The 12,092-nt window shown below is 40.4% G+C and overlaps 1 protein-coding gene across 3 annotated transcripts in view; it reads left to right on the top strand.

The window, feature by feature from the left end:
* Positions 1-7,440: 7,440 nt before the first annotated feature.
* The window catches only part of LOC5569022, a 183,828-nt gene continuing 179,176 nt past the window's right edge, over positions 7,441-12,092 (top strand). Inside the window, exon 1 of one of the 3 annotated variants that reach the window (XM_021844115.1) lies at positions 7,441-7,655. The gene's annotated coding sequence lies outside the window, so the exon portion shown is untranslated. Of the gene's footprint in view, positions 8,028-12,092 lie in introns of all 3 variants that reach the window. The other 2 variants (XM_021844114.1, XM_021844113.1) reach the window with 2 other exon arrangements.

Genomic DNA, 12,092 nt, shown 5'->3' with positions numbered 1-12,092 from the left:
TCGCGCGTTGTACTTTGTACAACACCCTTGGTTTTGCGAATATTTCAGGAGTCTGACCACTAAGAAAGATGACGTCTTCGGCAAAATTGTTCAGTAGCTTAAGGGCTATTATTATTTTAGCCAAGAAATTCAGGATTTTTCCACTAGGCGGCGCTAGTGAGCTTGAAACTTTTGTTTCTCAGATCTCAGGATCCTGACCACTTAGAAAGATGGGGTCTTCGGCAAAGTTGTTCGGTAACTCAAGGACTATCATTGTTTGAGCTAATTGATTCAAAATTTAGACACCAGGCGGCGCTAGTGAGCATAAAACATTTGTTTTACAAATATCTCAGGAGCCTGATCACTTAGAAAGATGGCGTCTTCGGTAGAGTTGTTGAGAAGCTAAAATTCTTTCTTTGTTTAATCCTTAAAGTTCGAGATTTTGTAAAATTATGATAGTTCCTGAGTTTCCGAATAACTTTGCCGAAGGTGCCTGTCTGAAAAGTCAAGATCCTGCAGTATCCGCAAAACAAAAATGTCATGCTCACTAGCGCCGCCTGGTGGCAAAATATCCTATTTCTTGGCTCAAATAATGATAGCCCTTGAGTTACTGAACAACTTTGCCGAAGACACTATCTTTCTACGTGGTCCGGCTCCTGAGATATCTGCAAACAAAAGGTTCATGCTCACTAGCGCTGCCTAGTGGCAAAATTTTGAATCAACTAGCTCGAAAAATGATAGTCTTTAACTTACTAAACAACTTTGCCGAAAACGCCAACCTTCTAAATGGTCAGGATCCTGAAATATCTGCAAAACAAAAGTAAAACTTCCATGCCCACTAGTGCCACCTAGCGGTCAAATTCCGAATTAAATGATGTACCATCAGATAGCGCTTCACCTCTAGAACAACTTTACTGAAGACCCCAAGTTTCTACATTATCTGGATTTTGAGATATACCGATTTCAAACTGTGGTTTACTCGAACCGTATATAGTGCGTTCATCATAATGCGACTTCCTCGTTCTTCTTCTTCTTTCTGACGTTACGTCCCCACTGGGACAGAGCCTGCTTCTCAGCTTAGTGTTCTATTGAGCACTTCCACAGTTATTAACTGAGAGCTTACTATGCCAATGACCATTTTTGCATGTGTATATCGTGTGGCAGGTACGAAGATACTCTATGCCCTGGGAAGTCGAGCAAATTTCCAACCCGAAAAGATCCTCGACCGGTGGGATTCGAACCCACGACCCTCAGCTTGGTCTTGCTGAATAGCTGCGCGTTTACCGCTACGGCTATCTGGGCCCCTTCCTCGGCGACTTCCTCGTACATTTGTCGATTTTACCTAATTATAAATGGCCTTACTGTAAATAAAAACTGTCGAGTATTGTTCCTAAAAAGATTCTTGAGGAATACATTTTGGTTTGGTGTCGATAGATATCGTTGGTACAAAATGATAGCATATAAATCACAACTGTTGTACAAAGTACAACAGCGCGACAGCCCGAAGGTTAATAAAGTTTAATAATTGCTTCGAGTTTGCTAAATCCACTCTATCGTTTTTTTTTTTTCAATCCCTTACGAATTTGTTCGAACTTCGAATTCATCGTAAGACTATCGCTCAGTATTGTAGAGAATTTAAATTGTTTAACATAATCTTTAAAAACTCCCTCCGTTATTGTTTTTTTTTTCTTTTTTGAATTGGTTTGGTTAATTTGCATCGCGTCGTTTGGGTCAAACTTGTGGATAAGAAGTTCCTACTGAACTGTTCGGCCTGCTCTGAGCAGGAATTCCCATACCGGGTTATCAAAAGAGGTATCGGTCCTTTAATCTGAGGGTGGCGCTAAAGCCGTTAGTTTGGTGGAACGGAACAGTCCCCACTTTGAGGGAGGTTAAGGATGCCATTCACCAGCTCAAAACAATAAAGTTGCTGGTAAGGATGGTATCGGAGCTGAACTCATAAAGATGGGCCCGGAGAGGCTGGCCATTTGTCTGCATCGGCTGATACACACAATTTGGAAAACAGAACAGCTACCGGAGGAGTGGAAGAAAGGGGTTATATGCCCCATCTACAAGAAAGGCGACAAATTAGATTGTGAGAACTTTCGAGCGATCACCATTCTAAATGCGGCCTACAACGTATTATTCCAGATCATCTTCCGTCGTCTATCACCTATAGCAAACGAGTTCGAGGGAAATTATCAAGCAGGATTCATCGACAGCCTCTCGACAACTGACCAGATCTTTTCCGTGCGGCAAATCCTCTAGAAATGCCGTGAGTACCAGGTCCCTACGCACCATCTGTTCATCGATTTCAAGGCTGTATTGACCGTGTAGAGCTATGGAAGATCATGGACGAGAACAGCTTTCCCGGGAAGTTCACAAGACTGATTAGCGCGACGATGACTTACTTTACTTTACTTTTGCTGGCGCTACGTCCTTCAAGACATGACCTGCGCCACAATGTTACGCCAACTAACTCGGTCCATGGCTGCTATCCTCCAATTTCTCGATCGCCCCACACTTCCAAGATCCTGCTCCACTTGGTCAAACCACCTAGCTCGTTGCGCTCCCCTTCGTCTTGTACCGGCCGGATTTGAGGTGAACACCATTTTTGCGGGATTGTTGTCCGGCATTCTCACAACGTGTCCCGCCCATCGTACCCTTCCAGCTTTGGCGACTTTCTGGATACTGGGTTCACCGTAGAGTTGCGCAAGCTCGTGGTTCATTCTTCTCCTCCATACGCCGTTCTCAAATACTCCACCGAAGATCGTCCTAAGCACACGTCGTTTAAAAACTCCTAGCGCTTGCAGATCCTCTTCGAGCATTGTCCACGTCTCATGCCCGTAGAGGACTACCGGTCTTATTAGCGTCTTGTACATGGTACACTTAGTACGGAAGTGAAGTTTACCAGACCGCAAGGTCTTGTGGAGTCCGTAGTAAGCACGACTTCCGGCAATGATACGTCTTCGAATTTCTCTGCTGCAGTTGTTATCCGACGTTATCAATGATCCGAGGTAGACAAATTCGTCCACCACCTCGAACTCATCCCCGTCGATCATCACGCGTCTGCCAATGCGAGCTCTATCGCGCTCGGTTCCTCCAGCCAGCAGATATTTCGTCTTCGACGTATGTACCTTCAATCCAACCCGATCTGCTTCACGTTTCAGCCTGGTATACTGTTCAGCAACCACCTGGAACGTTCTTCCGACAATGTCCACGTCGTCAGCGAAACAAATGAATTGGCTGGATTTATTGAAGATCGTGCCCCGCATGTTGAAGGCCGCCCGTTTCATAACACCTTCTAGCGCAATATTGAACAGGAGGCAGGAAAGACCATCGCCTTGTCGAAGTCCTTTGCGTGTTTCAAACGGGTCCGATAATGCACCCGATATCTTCACACAGCACTGTACACTATCCATCGTTGCTTTGATCAGTCTAGTCAGTTTCCCGGGAAAACCATTCTCGTCCATAATCTTCCATAGCTCTTCGCGGTCGATGGTATCATAGGCCGCTTTGAAATCGATGAATAGGTGGTGCGTAGGGACTTGATATTCGCGACACTTTTGGAGGATCTGCCACAACATAAAGATTTGGTCTGTCGTCGATCGCCCGTCCACAAAACCGGCTTGATAACTTCCCACAAATCTGCTTGCCAGTGGCGATAGACGGCGGAAGATGATCTGGGAAAGCACTTTATAGGCTGCATTAAGCATGGTGATCGCTCGATAGTTCTCACATTCCAACTTGTCACCCTTTTTGTATATTGGGTATATTATTCCCTCCTTCCACTCCTCCGGTAGCTGTTCTGTATCCCAGATCCTGGCTATCAATCGGTGCAGACAAGTGGCCAACCTGTCCGGGCCCATTTTAATAAGTTCCGCTCCAATACCATCCTTTCCAGCTGCTTTGTTGTTCTTGAGCTGTTTGATAGCATCCTTAACTTCGCCTATTGTGGGAGTTGGCACGTCTCCCTCATCCGCCGTACTGATGAAGCCATTCCTCCTGCTGTCCTGATCTTCCTCCTCTGCGCCGTTTAGGTGTTCATCGTAGTGCGACGATGAACGGTGTGCAAAACTGCGTGAAGATCTCGGGCGAACATTCCAGTTCGTTCGAGTCTCGGCGGGGACTACGACAGGGCGATGGACTTTCCTGCCTGTAGCGCTTGAAGGTGTCATGCGGAGAGCCAGAATTAACAGTCGAGGCACGATTTTTACGAGAGCCGGATTATTTGTTTGCTTCGCGGACGACATGGATATTATTGAGAGAAAATTTGAAATGGCTGGAGATTTGTTCACCCGCCTTAAACGCGAAGCAACAAGAGTCGGGCTAATGGTGAATGCGTCGAAAACAAAGTACATGCTGGTAGGCGGCACCGAGCGCGACAGGGCTCGAGGTGGTGGAGGAGTTCGTCTACCTCGGATCCTTGCTGACGGATGACAGCAATGTTAGTCGGGAAATACGAAGACGCATCATCAGTGGAAGTCGTGCCTACTATAGGCTCCAGAAAAAAACTGCGGTCTATAAAGATTCACCCCCGCACCAAATGCACGATGTACAAAACGCTCATAAGACCGGTAATCCTCTACGGGCATGAGGCGTGAACTATGCTCGAGGAGGACTTGCAAGCTATTGGGGTTTTCGAACGCCGAGTGCTAAGGACTATCTTCGGCGGCGTGCAGGAGAACGGCGTGTGGCGGCGAAGGATGAACCACGAGCTCGCTCAACTCTACGGTGAACCCAGTATCCTGAAGATAGCTAGAGCTGGAACGACACGTTGGACAGGACATGTTGCAAGAATTCCGAACAACAACCCTGTAAAGATGGTGTCCGCTACGAATCCGGTCGGAACAAGAAGGCGTGGGGCGCAGCGAGCTAGGTGGATTGACCAGGTGCACCAGGTCCTGGAGAGCGTGGGTCGCAGTCGAGGATGGAGATAAGCGGCCATGAACCGAGTTAATTAGCGAACTATTGTTGGCGAGGTTTTATCAAGCTAATTGATGTTAAACCAAATAAATAAATAATAATATTTAATGATGTTCGAACTAGTTGAGCACAAACATCGCATAAACATATCAAAACCATATGGTCAGATTGAAAGCTTAGGTTTATATGATTTCATTATAAAATAACACAAAAATATTGGAGAACTAATGTCGCTTACATTAGCTTTAAAATAATGCTGTCAAACAGTACGCTAAAACACTTCAAAACAAGAATCTAATATAAAAATTAAACGAAATAACTGAAACGCCTCAAACTTGTTGTGTTAGATCCAAGCCGAAAGGTGGGAAGAATAACGGTACACACGATCTTTAAAAAGTTTACTAACCGAAGTTCCAATTTGAAACAATACGGTTCGTGCTTTTTTATGTAAAAACTGTATGTTTTCTACGGTGTTTTATTAAATTTAACAGATTGGATTCGACACTTTTTGATCCTTAATCGTCGAGAAAATGTCCGGATAATCGAGTCCGACCTGTACTAACCTTCCAGGGCGCGCATTGTTGTAAGCACTACCAGGAAAATCACGCTCATCCTACACAGCTTGAACGACGAGTATATTTTCGATCATAATCGTGCACGTCCTAAAAGGTTAATTCAGTGTACTGTGATTCATCTAATCTAATCTAATCTAATCTAAGCGCTTGCACAGCCAATATTGAAAAGCATCCTGGAAATACCTAAATTTATTCAGGTATTTTCTTGTCAGCATTAATATTTGCAGAATATCAACGATATGATACAAATATTAAAATGGCCAGGCCCACTGTGCAGACTTTGGGGTTGAAGATAATTGATAAAAATCATGACGATCAGGTTATTCACGCATGAATAAACTGATAGCCAAAACATTTTCAATTCAGAAAGGAAGAAACGGGGACAACCGTACCAACCGTTTCGATTCAGGGTTATATGTAAAATCGTTGGGAGTGGCGCTGCTAAGAAAGTTAATGCACACTCCATTGTTGTACTCCTGGGCTGGGACATAGGCATTTCTTCCTCATGTCCTGGCCTTACAGCCTTGGTTTAAGCGCCTTTGCTCGCTCTCTGAAATGAGATGAAAATTTATTTTGCCCCTCTCCCGTTATACAGAAATTGAAACATTAAATTAAAATAAATGTGCAAATATGCAAAACAATTATTAATATAAGAAATAAAGTTTTAATTGGAAATCTCTCACCAAGTTCCTTAAGTAGCTTCTACAATCTGAAGGCATTGGTGCAGTTTCAGAAACCTTCTGATGAAGTTTAAACTGCAGCACCAGCAGCTTAACCTTTCTTGATTATTTCAGTCACTTCTGTCGTTAGCTTCAATACTAAATTCAAACTCTCCAAGGAACTGCAAACGCGAGCCTTCGTAATCTTCAGGGAAGTCAGCCTCAAACTTCAGTCCATCCGCTCATACGCGATAAACACTTCCGAACAAAGAAAATTTTTCGTCCACTATTTACTTTCCGAATCACAATCGGCCTAAATTCACTAAATTATTATAATCAGCAGAAAAAAAAAAAACGCGAGCGAAAACTTTTGACGTCCGTATCTCAATTCAGTGTACTGTGATTCATGATAAAAAAGTAACTTTTATGTTTGCTCAGTTGACCAAGCAACGTTGAACGAAGAAGTTCAGTTAATGGACAACTAATCATTGTTTAGTTTTAAAATTCTTCCATAGATGATACTGAATTGTTTCGTCCCTATTCCATGAAGTACACCGATAGAGTATGATATTATCATGCATTCCAAGACCTGCAATGCTATTTCGTCAATGATGGAAACTACGTGAATGATGAAGGGTTCGTTTCCAATGCAATGGCTGAAGTGGTTGATTCTCGGCTCTTATTCGGCATGGTAATGCCAGGAGAGATTACAACTTACTTATTTGTTAATGATGATGTGATGGTAAGAAGTAAATATTTTGTAGCAACAGATATTAATTGAAGCTTTCCGTTGTCAATTGATCATTGATGTAAATGACACTATATGGTGGTCCTGTCTCAAAAGTATCAATGTTGTATGTTTCAATCGGCTTTTCTCACACTCTAAGTTCAAACTTTTTCCAAAAAGAGCAAATGTTAGGTTTAGACAGACATGTTCAAAAATATTTTTTGACAAAAAAAAATACATATTCTTACATAAAATGTATCAACAAAATTGTTTTCAATAGGTTGAAAATTCATTGCGCGGTATTCAATAATTCTTAACTGCTGCTGTTTTTTACTGTAAATACTGGTCAAATTAAGGTCGAACTTTTGCCCACCTTACGCTACACGTTTCAATACGGTACGCAGAAAGTTATTTTTGGCAAAAAATAGAAACAACACCTAGTTCGAAGTTTCTATAGTTATTTCATGTGGAATTGCTCGGTGGAAAAGGATTCGTAGGAATCAGCAAGGACATGCGCTGTCTGTTTGTTTTGGTGCGATGTAGATCCTGTCGGGATGTTGAAATCGAATGTAAGAATCAGAGATGTAACATCAGTCCTTCTTTTACCGTTCATCGGAACACAATCGCGTTTCAGAAGCGAATCGGTAGTGCCTAGTCACCCATTAAAGTGCTGGAGAATGGGATTCATTCGGCGGTTATGTCATTGTGATGTAGAGCGGGCAGTATTGGGATAGTGATTGGCGCCGTCGTGGAATGGATAACTGCTGCACTTCACTGGATAAGTAGTGAAAGGTGTGAAGAAGCATTGTGCTTGTGATTCAAATGAGAGCACTTGAAGAAGTTGAATGTGATAGAGGTTCGAAATGCAGAACAATGAATAAAAAATTCAATGTGAGTGCTTTTAATGAGAGTAAAATGTGCAATGGTCAACATAAATTGAATATAAAAGTGTAAAAATAAACCAAGAAAAGTTACCCTGTGAAAAGCTTAACTGGAAGTGGAAATCGTTATCGTTAACTGGGAGAATTTCCGGAGTTGATAAATTGGATTTATTCAGCAAAACTGTAACCGTCGCTTTACCGGCGAGAGGATTTCCAGTTTGGAGTAATTGGATGAACGTCAGCGTAACCATTCGCTAGAAGGAATACCAGAAAAAATAGAAAAGTTTGTACCGACCAGCTGTGTAACCAAATTGGAATAGAACGTACAGTGACGCATATAAACTTCATCTCCACAAAATGGAACATTAATTAGTGGATGCTATGATGGAAGAGTTTTATCGTTGGATCTCACCGCCTGGAAAGATGTTGTGAAGAATCTTCTTTGTGGAAAACTTTGTTAGAGTACGAACGAAATATTACATTGAAAAAGCCTTCAAAGAGTTTACAATCTTGAGTGAAATGCTATAAACGCACATTCACACATTATGTATTTTGATAAAGTGTGTGAAGAGTTGATGAACAGCTAATGTGAACGTTTATGCAGGGTTTACTCATGTTGTTGTGCACATCGCGATACTATATCATTCTGTACCCAGTGCTGGATTTGAGCGTTGTACAATCCAGATCGGATTTCATGAAAGGGGACTATAAGTTCCGTAATCTGGGGGCAAATTGATCCTTTGGAATTTAAATATTATCAAATTAATTTCGGTAAAATTAGTACCTCATTGATCTTTATCAGTTTACTATGAAACAACATTTTACATTTTATAAAATTAGTTTTAATATCAAAAATTGAAAATGACACGCTGGGGCAAAATTGATCATCATAAAACAAAGCATGTTAAGGTGAATATGCATCGAATCCAAACCTCAAATTTTAAAGAGCATAAATTTAGAGAACCGGACATTGGTTTGTGCTGAAAACTTAATCGATTGGTCACTCGCTGGTGGTGACCAATCGATTAAGGTGCAAGTAAGAATGAAGCAAAAGTCAAAAATGAAAAAGCAGTTTTCGCCTTTAAAATCAACAAATCGGAAAAATAAAAACACACAGCCTTTTTATTTTGCAAATAAAACAGCTGTGTCTTTTTATTTTTTTCGATTTGTCGATTTTAACGGCGAAAACTGCTTTTTCACTTTTGACATTTGCTTCATTCTTACTTGGGCCTTAAGTTTTCAGCTTGAACGGCTTTTTAATTCTCTAGATTTGTGCTTTTGAAAATTAAGGAATAAAAAAAATCTTTAACTTCTAAATTTGGGTCTTCTCCTCTAACAATGATGTCAAAATTCGTACAACTCGTATATTGGATCATTTTATCGCAAAATAAATCCTGGAAATCAGCATAATACACCTATGCATAGTAAATTTCCCTTCAAACGAACAGGTTAATCGAGAATAACCGGTTTTATGGGCAAACAACTATGCCTGTAATACTGTACGTTTTCAAAACTAAGTTCAGTAGTTCACACTTAAGCTTACACAACATTTCAAAAATTCAAATTTGGCATTTAAGCTTATCACCACCAGCTTATCAGCTTTGGTTAATGGGCCGTCCATAAATCACGTGTTACATACATTTTACTACGGTCCATACACATTTTAAGTATGGACAAAACACGACCCGAATCTAGAAACCAAAACAAAAATTATCAAATCGTTTATGGATAGTCCACTTTTCGAGATGTTGCAATATTCAAAACTAGTAATGCAATGATATTAGGGTAAGTGTTCCCTTAGTTGTGGGTGTTCCTATAGTTGCGGTAGTGCCGTTTTTACTGATTTTATTATATTAGCCACCGAACCGACACTGCCAATCGACGTATTGACTTGTTGATACACGGAATAGTTGAAAAGATTGAACGCTCTTGCTTCAAAACTATTGAAATATCACTAAAATTGCTAAAACTTTTCTTACTTGTACCAATAGTTGCGGTAAAGTGTTCCTATAGTGGAGGATCCCATAAGAAAACAACGGATACCGCAACTATAGGAACACACATTAAAAATATACCGCAACTAAAGGAACAGTGTACCAATAGTGGAGATATTATTTTTCACTGACATCCCGTGGATAACAGTTAAATGAAGTTCTACCGTGCTTATTGGTACATCTACCCTACCCCACTATTGGTACATCTACCCTATGAAATATATGTGAAGTTTTAATAAACAATTGTATCAAAGGCATGCAACTGCAATGCGGCAATGATTTATTTTTGTGCTTAGCTATTTCATCCCTGTCATCCTGTTTAATCAGGTTTAATCGTCGACTAATAGTCTTGGAGCCTTAGCCGAGTGGTTAGAGTCCGAGGCTACAAAGCAAAGCCATGCTGAAGGTGTCTGGGTTCGAATCCCGATCGGTCCAGGACTTTTTCGTAATGGAAATTTCCTTGACTTCCCTGGGCATAGAGTATCACCGCGTCTGCCACACGATGTACGAATGCGAAAAATGGCAAATTTGGCAAAGAAAGCTCCCAGTAAATAATTGTGTAAGTGCTCATGAAACACTAAGCTGAGAAGCAGGCTTTGTACTAGTGGGGACGTAATGCCAATAAGAAGAAGAAAAAGAAAAATAGTCTTGGAAAACTCTACAATTGTCAAAAAATCATTAGTATTCGAAAAGGAATCCCAAACAATTTTGGTTAACCTAAGCCGATAAATTCATAATTCCTAAATTATTGGTTAATAAGATCTTGCTACCCATTTATGACAGATAATATCATACAGCCATTCCATGAAAAACCGATCTAGTGGGTCACCGAATTCAGTGAAAATTTGTTATTTTGTGGTAAATTTCATACATAATATTCCCTTTTAATTTTGCTGATCATTTTACAATCATTCGTAATCTAGTTACCTTTGCCTAAACATTGATAATATCCAAAACAAAAATGTCGCTCCTGTTGCAAGGGGTTTTTCTGCAGTGAGAATCATTTTCGGTAAAAGTGGCGACGCACGTTCGCCATTCTTGCCTTTCGCGCATTCAGTTGTGTTTATGTGTTAAGTTTATGTGTTTAAAGACAATTTACACCGTCTTCAGCACATAGGCTGCACAGACTGAACGATCACTAACATTATACAACGGACAACACGAAACACCCAGTAGCCCAGCGATGAATTTTTCGTTTGACGAAAAGTTAAGGTGGTGATGAATCGAAGCCACACCTCAAATTTTCAAGAGTACGAATCTGGAGAACCAAACATCCGTTTAAGCTGAAAACTTAGCTGGGTGTGACCAATCGATTAAGTTTTCAGCTCAAACGGGTGTTCGGTTCTCCAGATTCGTACTCTTGCAAATTTGAGATTTGGCTTCGATTCATCTTCACCTTAACAATTAAATAAACGGTAGTATATGCATTCAGAAACTCTAAAATCTAGCAATTCGTATAAATAAGCATATGACGGTGTAAAAGAGACTGTCCGGAATTTCCGATAGGTGGTTTTAAATCCGGACATAATTCAAGAGCACAGTGTTTTTTTTTTCAATTGTGAATATTTGCAGGGTAAATCTAAAAGAAAATTCGCAAAAATTATCAGTTAAGTGTTATCAGTGATAAGAATTCCGTTTTATACACAGAAAAACAGTCCGATTCAAATATTTCTGCGGTTCTAGTCTCAAGCGCCCAGCCATACACATTCCCGTGCATAAGTTTGGGTTCACCTCCTAAAAAATATGCAAAAGTGTTCAGTCCATATTTCTGTGGTTACACGTCCAATTGAAACTCTCTAAGTCGCATTCGAAAGGCAAAGAGTTATCCTTACTTCGTATGTATTTTTCCAAAAACATTCTTTGAGCTTTGTATACTAAATTTTTACTTAATGTTGTGACATTTTTCAAAAAACACACTGTTTTAAAACAAACAAAATTTTAAAACATGGTGTCATTAGAATCGTAATCTTATATTCTTTGAAGAGCACTCATGAAATTTTTGCGGAAAAATCTGAGAAGTATTTAAAACCTATGAAAAAGTCAGTCAAGTCATCGTGCAAAAGTTTGGGTTCACCCCTCAGTATGGTGCATCGTGCAAAAGTTTGAATTACTATTAGACAGGTAATGGTTCTGGTGTCCGGATTTAAGGACAAGACAAGTCTGATTGTTTTAATGATTTTCATGTTATTATCATAACTTTCAACATAGAGTTTATTTATCGTGTCAAGTTCTAGTATAAAACTATGTGTGGCAAAAATGAACTCACATCTTATTCGATGAAAAATGATTTAAATCGGAGTTTGAATATGAGTCCCAGCTCAAGCGTCCGGGTATTGATGCAGCACGGTAGTGAA

This window comes from Aedes aegypti, chromosome 2, assembly GCF_002204515.2.
Source record: "Aedes aegypti strain LVP_AGWG chromosome 2, AaegL5.0 Primary Assembly, whole genome shotgun sequence".
NCBI lineage: Eukaryota > Metazoa > Arthropoda > Insecta > Diptera > Culicidae > Aedes > Aedes aegypti.
Note: the sequence above shows the minus strand (reverse complement) of the source record. Positions and strands in the feature narration are given on the sequence as shown.